General features: G+C 40.9%; 1 long non-coding RNA gene across 1 annotated transcript; it reads left to right on the top strand.

The window, feature by feature from the left end:
• Positions 1 to 384: 384 nt before the first annotated feature.
• On the top strand, positions 385 to 8,052 carry LOC123482839. Its single transcript, XR_006657946.1, has 3 exons — positions 385 to 491; positions 1,678 to 1,719; positions 7,546 to 8,052. It is a non-coding gene; the product is annotated as an uncharacterized LOC123482839 (long non-coding RNA).
• The last annotated feature ends 1,358 nt before the right edge of the window (positions 8,053 to 9,410 follow it).

The following is a 9,410-nucleotide window of genomic DNA, read 5'->3' as shown; positions in this document are numbered from 1 at the left end:
CCCTGCCCTTCCTGTGACTGAGGGAGATTTAGTGACTCTACGCTGCAGATATCAGAGAACTCCCTCTAACCTCACAGCTGATTTCTACAAAGATGGATCCCTCATCAGGAATGAGACTACAGGAGAGATGACCATCCCTGCAGTATCCAAGTCAGATGAAGGACTCTACAAGTGTACCAACTCTGAAGGAGAATCACCAGAGAGCTGGATGACTGTGATGACAGAGACAGGTGAGACATTATATGTAACTAACCATGAAAATATACTGAACATTTTACATGTATGAACATTATTCTAAATCTGTGTATTTTTCTTGCCATTTCCATCTTTCTCCAGCATCTCCAGTGTTTTAAACTGTTTTCTTTCTCCAACTGCAGATCCAGTGTTGTCCATGTCTCTACCCAGGCTGCTGTGTAGTCTACTAGTGATGTCTCCCTACCTGCTGGTGACCATCATACTGCTGGTGAAATACTGCAGGAGCAGGACTCAAGGTGAGAGCCTGAGTTTATACAGGATCGCCTCATTCCAACAAAATACCTGCTGTAAATCAGAGTTATATAACTAGGACAATACTGCAGTAACTCTGATTGAGTCATGTTTAAAGTGTTGATAACTAGCTCTGACTGAGTCATGTTTAAAGTGTTGATAACTAGCTCTGACTGAGTCATGTTTAAAGTGTTGATAACTAGCTCTGACTGAGTCATGTTTAAAGTGTTGATAACTAGCTCTGACTGAGTCATGTTTAAAGTGTTGATAACTAGCTCTGATTGAGTCATGTTTAAAGTGTTGATAACTACCTCTGATTGAGTCATGTTTAAAGTGTTGATAACTAGCTCTGACTGAGTCATGTTTAAAGTGTTGATAACTAGCTCTGATTGAGTCATGTTTAAAGTGTTGATAACTACCTCTGATTGAGTCATGTTTAAAGTGTTGATAACTAGCTCTGACTGAGTCATGTTTAAAGTGTTGATAACTAGCTCTGACTGAGTGATGTTTAAAGTGTTGATAACTAGCTCTGACTGAGTCATGTTTAAAGTGTTGATAACTAGCTCTGACTGAGTCATGTTTAAAGTGTTGATAACTAGCTCTGACTGAGTGATGTTGTAAAGTGTTGATAACTAGCTCTGACTGAGTCATGTTGTAAAGTGTTGATAACTAGCTCTGAACCATGTTTAAAGTGTTGATAACTAGCTCTAACTGAGTCATGTTTAAAGTGTTGATAACTAGCTCTGACTGAGTCATGTTTAAAGTGTTGATAACTAGCTCTGATTGAGTCATGTTGTAAAGTGTTGATAACTAGCTCTGACTGAGTCATGTTGTCAAGTGTTGATAACTAGCTCTGACTGAGTCATGTTTAAAGTGTAGATAACTAGCTCTGATTGAGTCATGTTGTCAAGTGTTGATAACTAGCTCTGATTGAGTCATGTTTAAAGTGTTGATAACTAGCTCTGACTGAGTCATGTTTAAAGTGTTGATAACTAGCTCTGACTGAGTCATGTTTAAAGTGTTGAAAACTAGCTCTGATTAAACCATGTTTTAAAGTGTTGATAACTAGCTCTGATTGAACCATGTTTTAAAGTGTTGATAACAGTACCTCTGATTGAACCATGTTTTAAAGTGTTGATAACAGTACCTCTGAATTAACCATGTTTAAAGTGTTGATAACTGTCTGTTTAGGGGAAACCAGGGTACCCAGGAAGACACACCAAGACCAATTAGGTGAGTTTCTACCTTACAACACAACAGCTGCAGGGGCAAAATATGGTATTAACACAGAGTGACCCATAGTATGTTACCGCTTAGGATGGATTAGGTCAACTACCAAAATATGTAATGTAACTGATATAAATTCATGCATTTAGCAGTAAATAGCCTGGGTATTGATAAGGAGTAAATAGCCCAGGTATTGATATGAGAGAGCTGGACATAAGGAGTAAATAGCCCTGCTATTGATATGGGAGAGCTGGACATAAGGAGTAAATAGCACTGGTACTGATATGAGAGAGCTGGACATAAGGAGTAAATAGCCCTGGTATTGATATGGGAGAGCTGGATATAAGGAGTAAATAGCCCTGGTATTGATATGGGAGAGCTGGACATAAGGAGTAAATAGCCCTGGTATTGATATGGGAGAGCTGGACATAAGGAGTAAATCGCCCTGGTATTGATATGGGAGAGCTGGACATAAGGAGTAAATAGCCCTGGTATTGATATGGGAGAGCTGGACATAAGGAGTAAATAGCCCTGGTATTGATATGGGAGAGCTGGACATAAGGAGTAAATAGCCCTGGTATTGATATGGGAGAGCTGGACATAAGGATTAAATAGCCCTGGTATTGATATGGGAGAGCTGGTCATAAGTACTAAATAGCCCTGGTATTGATATGGGAGAGCTGGAAATAAGGAGTAAATAGCCCTGGTATTGATATGGGAGAGCTCGACATAAGGAGTAAATAGCCCTGGTATTGATATGGGAGAGCTGGACATAAGGAGTAAATAGCCCTGGTATTGATATGGGAGAGCTGGACATAAGGAGTAAATAGCCCTGGTATTGATATGAGAGAGCTGGACATAAGGAGTAAATAGCCCTGGTATTGATATGGGAGAGCTGGACATAAGGAGTAAATAGCCCTGGTATTGATATGGGAGAGCTGGACATAAGGAGTAAATAGCCCTGCTATTGATATGGGAGAGCTGGACATAAGGAGTAAATAGCCCTGGTATTGATATGGGAAAGCTGGACTTAAGGACTAAATAGCCCTGGTATTGATATGGGAGAGCTGGACATAAGGAGTAAATCGCCCTGGTATTGATATGGGAGAGCTGGACATAAAGAGTAAATAGCCCTGGTATTGATATGGGAGAGCTGGACATAAGGAGTAAATAGCCCTGGTATTGATATGGGAGAGCTGGACATAAGGAGTAAATAGCCCTGGTATTGATATGGGAGAGCTGGACATAAGGAGTAAATAGCCCTGGTATTGATATGGGAGAGCTGGTCATAAGTACTAAATAGCCCTGGTATTGATATGGGAGAGCTGGAAATAAGGAGTAAATAGCCCTGGTATTGATATGGGAGAGCTCGACATAAGGAGTAAATAGCCCTGGTATTGATATGGGAGAGCTGGACATAAGGAGTAAATAGCCCTGGTATTGATATGGGAGAGCTGGACATAAGGAGTAAATAGCCCTGGTATTGATATGGGAGAGCTGGACATAAGGAGTAAATAGCCCTGGTATTGATATGGGAGAGCTGGACATAAGGAGTAAATAGCCCTGCTATTGATATGGGAGAGCTGGACATAAGGAGTAAATAGCCCTGGTATTGATATGGGAGAGCTGTTCATAAGGAGTAAATAGCCCTGGTATTGATATGGGAGAGCTGGACATAAGGAGTAAATAGCCCTGGTATTGATATGGGAGAGCTGGAAATAAGGACTAAATAGCCCTGGTATTGATATGGGAGAGCTGGACATAAGGAGTAAATAGCCCTGGTATTGATATGGGAGAGCTGGACATAAGGAGTAAATAGCCCTGGTATTGATGCGGGAGAGCTGGACATAAGGAGTAAATAGCCCTGGTATTGATGTGGGAGAGCTGGACATAAGGAGTAAATAGCCCTGGTATTGATATGGGAGAGCTGAAAATAAGGAGTAAATAGCCCTGGTATTGATATGGGAGAGCTGGACATAAGGAGTAAATAGCCCTGGTATTGATATGGGAGAGCTGGACATAAGGAGTAAATAGCCCTGGTATTGATGCGGGAGAGCTGGACATAAATAAGGAGTAAATAGCCCTGGTATTGATATGGGAGAGCTGGACTTAAGGACTAAATAGCCCTGGTATTGATATGGGAGAGCTGGACATAAGGAGTAAATAGCCCTGGTATTGATGCGGGAGAGCTGGACATAAATAAGGAGTAAATAGCCCTGGTATTGATGCGGGAGAGCTGGACATAAATAAGGAGTAAATAGCCCTGGTATTGATATGGGACAGCTGGACATAAGGAGTAAATAGCCCTGGGATTGATATGGGAGAGCTGGAAATAAGCACTAAATAGCCCTGGTATTGATATGGGAGAGCTGGAAATAAGGAGTATATAGCCCTGGTATTGATATGGGAGAGCTGGACTTAAGGACTAAATAGCCCTGGTATTGATATGGGAGAGCTGGACATAAGGAGTAAATAGCCCTGGTATTGATGCGGGAGAGCTGGACATAAATAAGGAGTAAATAGCCCTGGTATTGATGCGGGAGAGCTGGACATAAATAAGGAGTAAATAGCCCTGGTATTGATATGGGAGAGCTGGACATAAGGAGTAAATAGCCCTGGTATTGATATGGGAGAGCTGGACTTAAGGACTAAATAGCCCTGGTATTGATATGGGAGAGCTGGACATAAGGAGTAAATCGCCCTGGTATTGATATGGGAGAGCTGGACATAAGGAGTAAATAGCCCTGGTATTGATATGGGAGAGCTGGACATAAGGAGTAAATAGCCCTGGTATTGATATGGGAGAGCTGGACATAAGGAGTAAATAGCCCTGGTATTGATATGGGAGAGCTGGACATAAGGAGTAAATAGCCCTGGTATTGATATGGGAGAGCTGGTCATAAGTACTAAATAGCCCTGGTATTGATATGGGAGAGCTGGAAATAAGGAGTAAATAGCCCTGGTATTGATATGGGAGAGCTCGACATAAGGAGTAAATAGCCCTGGTATTGATATGGGAGAGCTGGACATAAGGAGTAAATAGCCCTGGTATTGATATGGGAGAGCTGGACATAAGGAGTAAATAGCCCTGGTATTGATATGGGAGAGCTGGACATAAATAAGGAGTAAATAGCCCTGGTATTGATATGGGAGAGCTGGACATAAATAAGGAGTAAATAGCCCTGGTATTGATATGGGACAGCTGGACATAAGGAGTAAATAGCCCTGGGATTGATATGGGAGAGCTGGAAATAAGCACTAAATAGCCCTGGTATTGATATGGGAGAGCTGGAAATAAGGAGTATATAGCCCTGGTATTGATATGGGAGAGCTGGACTTAAGGACTAAATAGCCCTGGTATTGATATGGGAGCTGGACATAAGGAGTAAATAGCCCTGGTATTGATATGGGAGAGCTGGACTTATGGACTAAATAGCCCTGGTATTGATATGGGAGAGCTGGACATAAGGAGTAAATAGCCCTGGTATTGATATGGGAGAGCTGGACTTAAGGAGTAAATAGCCCTGGTATTGATATGGGAGAGCTGGACATAAGGAGTAAATAGCCCTGGTATTGATGCGGGAGAGCTGGACATAAATAAGGAGTAAATAGCCCTGGTATTGATGCGGGAGAGCTGGACATAAATAAGGAGTAAATAGCCCTGGTATTGATATTGGACAGCTGGACATAAGGAGTAAAAAGCCCTGGGATTGATAAGGGAGAGCTGGAAATAAGCACTAAATAGCCCTGGTATTGATATGGGAGAGCTGGAAATAAGGAGTATATAGCCCTGGTATTGATATGGGAGAGCTGGACTTAAGGACTAAATAGCCCTGGTATTGATATGGGAGAGCTGGATATAAGGAGTAAATAGCCCTGGTATTGATGCGGGAGAGCTGGACATAAGGAGTAAATAGCCCTGGTATTGATATGGGAGAGCTGGACTTAAGGACTAAATAGCACTGGTATTGATATGGGAGAGCTGGACATAAGGAGTAAATCGCCCTGGTATTGATATGGGAGAGCTGGACATAAGGAGTAAATAGCCCTGGTATTGATATGGGAGAGCTGGACATAAGGAGTAAATAGCCCTGGTATTGATATGGGAGAGCTGGACATAAGGAGTAAATAGCCCTGGTATTGATGCGGGAGAGCTGGACATAAATAAGGAGTAAATAGCCCTGGTATTGATGCGGGAGAGCTGGACATAAATAAGGAGTAAATAGCCCTGGTATTGATATTGGACAGCTGGACATAAGGAGTAAAAAGCCCTGGGATTGATAAGGGAGAGCTGGAAATAAGCACTAAATAGCCCTGGTATTGATATGGGAGAGCTGGAAATAAGGAGTATATAGCCCTGGTATTGATATGGGAGAGCTGGACTTAAGGACTAAATAGCCCTGGTATTGATATGGGAGAGCTGGATATAAGGAGTAAATAGCCCTGGTATTGATATGGGAGAGCTGGACATAAGGAGTAAATAGCCCTGGTATTGATATGGGAGAGCTGGACTTAAGGACTAAATAGCACTGGTATTGATATGGGAGAGCTGGACATAAGGAGTAAATCGCCCTGGTATTGATATGGGAGAGCTGGACATAAGGAGTAAATAGCCCTGGTATTGATATGGGAGAGCTGGACATAAGGAGTAAATAGCCCAGGAATTGATATGGGAGAGCTGGACATAAGGAGTAAATAGCCCTGGTATTGATATGGGAGAGCTGGACATAAATAAGGAGTAAATAGCCCTGGTATTGATGCGGGAGAGCTGGACATAAATAAGGAGTAAATAGCCCTGGTATTGATATGGGACAGCTGGACATAAGGAGTAAATAGCCCTGGGATTGATATGGGAGAGCTGGAAATAAGCACTAAATAGCCCTGGTATTGATATGGGAGAGCTGGAAATAAGGAGTATATAGCCCTGGTATTGATATGGGAGAGCTGGACTTAAGGACTAAATAGCCCTGGTATTGATATGGGAGAGCTGGACATAAGGAGTAAATAGCCCTGGTATTGATGCGGGAGAGCTGGACATAAATAAGGAGTAAATAGCCCTGGTATTGATGCGGGAGAGCTGGACATAAATAAGGAGTAAATAGCCCTGGTATTGATATGGGAGAGCTGGATATAAGGATTAAATAGCCCTGGTATTGATATGGGAGAGCTGGACATAAGGAGTAAATAGCCCTGGAATTGATATGGGAGAGCTGGACATAAGGAGTAAATAGCCCTGGTATTGATATGGGAGAGCTGGACATAAGGAGTAAATAGCCCTGCTATTGATATGGGAGAGCTGGACATAAGGAGTAAATAGCCCTGGTATTGATATGGGAGAGCTGGACATAAGTAGTAAATAGCCCTGGTATTGATATGGGAGGGCTGGACATAAGGAGTAAATAGCCCTGGTATTGATATGGGAGAGCTGGACATAAGGAGTAAATAGCCCTGGTATTGATATGGGAGAGCTGGACATGAGGAGTAAATAGCCCTGGTATTTATATGGGAGAGCTGGACATAAGGAGTAAATAGCCCTGGTATTGATATGGGAGAGCTGGACATAAGGAGTAAATAGCCCTGGTATTGATATGGGAGAGCTTAACATAAGGAGTAAATAGCCCTGCTATTGATATGGGAGAGCTGGACATAAGGAGTAAATAGCCCTGCTATTGATATGGGAGAGCTGGACATTCATTGGAAATAATTTGATAGGATTCTAAGTAGCACAGTCTTGACTAGTAAATCATCTGATATGATTTCAATTTCTAAGTGGTACTGTATTGGATAAGTAAATACATGACCAATCTGATTAACTACTTCTGTGTTGAACAGGTGATCGTGTTGAAGAAGAGTGAGGCTGAGATCCCTTGATCACCATAACAACCATCAGAATGGAACTCATTGGATTCTAATATAGAACTGTGAGACCCAATGCTGTATGTTTTTACATTTTACCTCCATTTGATCAAATGTGATATATTAACTGCTAGATGTATTTTTCTTATTTGAATGTGTTTTAATATATTGTGTGTTGTATTATTCATTCAGCAGCTGTCCTTTAACAGCAGTCATATACTGGTCATATTCTGTATAGCATTATGGTTGATACATTGTAAATGCCTTAACTTTTCATGTCTAAACAGATACACTGATAGGTGTTATGGTTCAGACATTATTGTTACAGGTTCAGTATAATGTTATACCGTTACATGTTACAGAGTTAGAAAACATACAGGAGAGGAGAATTCAATTATTATAATGATTTTCTTTATTTTCCCATTTTGGTCTATAGTAGTTCAGCATTATTTTATTTTATTTAAACATGAAACTAATGTTGCCCTTTTGTTTTATTGTGGTCGTTTTGTGCAAAACCATTATTTTTCAATTAATCATCTAGGGAAGATATTGCTTTTGTCTTTGTAGCATTCTTTGTAGCATATAGAATGAAATAAATGATTTTCCTCAATCATGTAGCCTGTTTTTAAATTTGTTCTTAATGACATTAAAATCACTCCATGTTTAATTTCACTCACTTTCCTTCATGTATCTTCTAAATGCTCCATTCCAGGTTGAGTATATTTCTAATATTGAACATCGCAAGTTGTTACTAGTTGAAATATTTACTACAGCCTACTTGTCACATTTATTTCATGATTGACATTAGTTGACGGATGTGTTTTAGGACATTTGACATGAAGGTAGTTTCCATATCAGAACACTAGATGGAGCAAGATATCGCGAAATGAGATGCAACAAGAAGTACAGCAAGTGAAAGTGAAAGTAAAGTGTGAAACTCCACCACCCTTTCCGACGTTATTTCCTGGAACAGACGCCGTGTTACATTCTGTTCGTTGCCAAATTAGCTTTTCTACTGTTTTAGTTAATTTTCTAAACTCCTAACAGTTTTATTCAGCAGTTACAAACAGCTTTACCTTGGAGTCACACTTCTTTTGTTAGTGAAATGAAGACCTTTCCGACCTCGGCGGCCTGGTGTTTCTGGATTCTGTACATCAGTGTTTCTTTGAAAACGACAGGTAGGCCTCAACATTATTCCTTCGTTATTAACCTATAGGCTATTGTGAGAGATTTATTATTTTCATAATTGATGGGATGACTAACTTAGAAAGAATGCATTCTGGACTGTGCTAATGTAGGTTGTGACACCTGGCAAGCTGTGATTGATGTGAAGAGCTGTTTTGGGGGGTAAGATGAGATAGGGATTTGTATCTCCAGATACTGGAATATACTGGTTCTTTGTGATCTGTGAACCTTCCTTGGACGTAGGAATGGTGTCTAAGGGAGCTGGCTCTTCTCACTATGATAGGTTGTTATGATATGGACTTATGCCTGGCAACAGGGGTGCATCAACGGATTGGCTGAGTAAGTCTAAACCACGCTCAAGTCTCTACTCTAATTGGCCAGCAGAGAGGTGGGAAACTCTCTCTGTCGGAGTATTTGATAATTTGAATCTGAAACAATGGATTAGTTCTCTGGAGTGCCCTGCGAGTTATTTCAAAGAGCCCGTATATACGAAACATCATATTTACCATTGAAAGTTTTTGCATTAATTAAAATAACTAGTATATCTTAGAAGTCGTGTTGACCTCTTTTGTTCCTAATGCCAGATTTGAATTGACGCAACTTTGACAATTGGTGACACTCGACGTGATCTGGTAGAAGGGACTTCGCTGGGTAAT

The sequence above is a fragment of the Coregonus clupeaformis genome, chromosome 39 (assembly GCF_020615455.1).
Source record: "Coregonus clupeaformis isolate EN_2021a chromosome 39, ASM2061545v1, whole genome shotgun sequence".
Taxonomy (NCBI): domain Eukaryota; kingdom Metazoa; phylum Chordata; class Actinopteri; order Salmoniformes; family Salmonidae; genus Coregonus; species Coregonus clupeaformis.
This window is presented reverse-complemented; position numbering and strand designations above follow the sequence as displayed.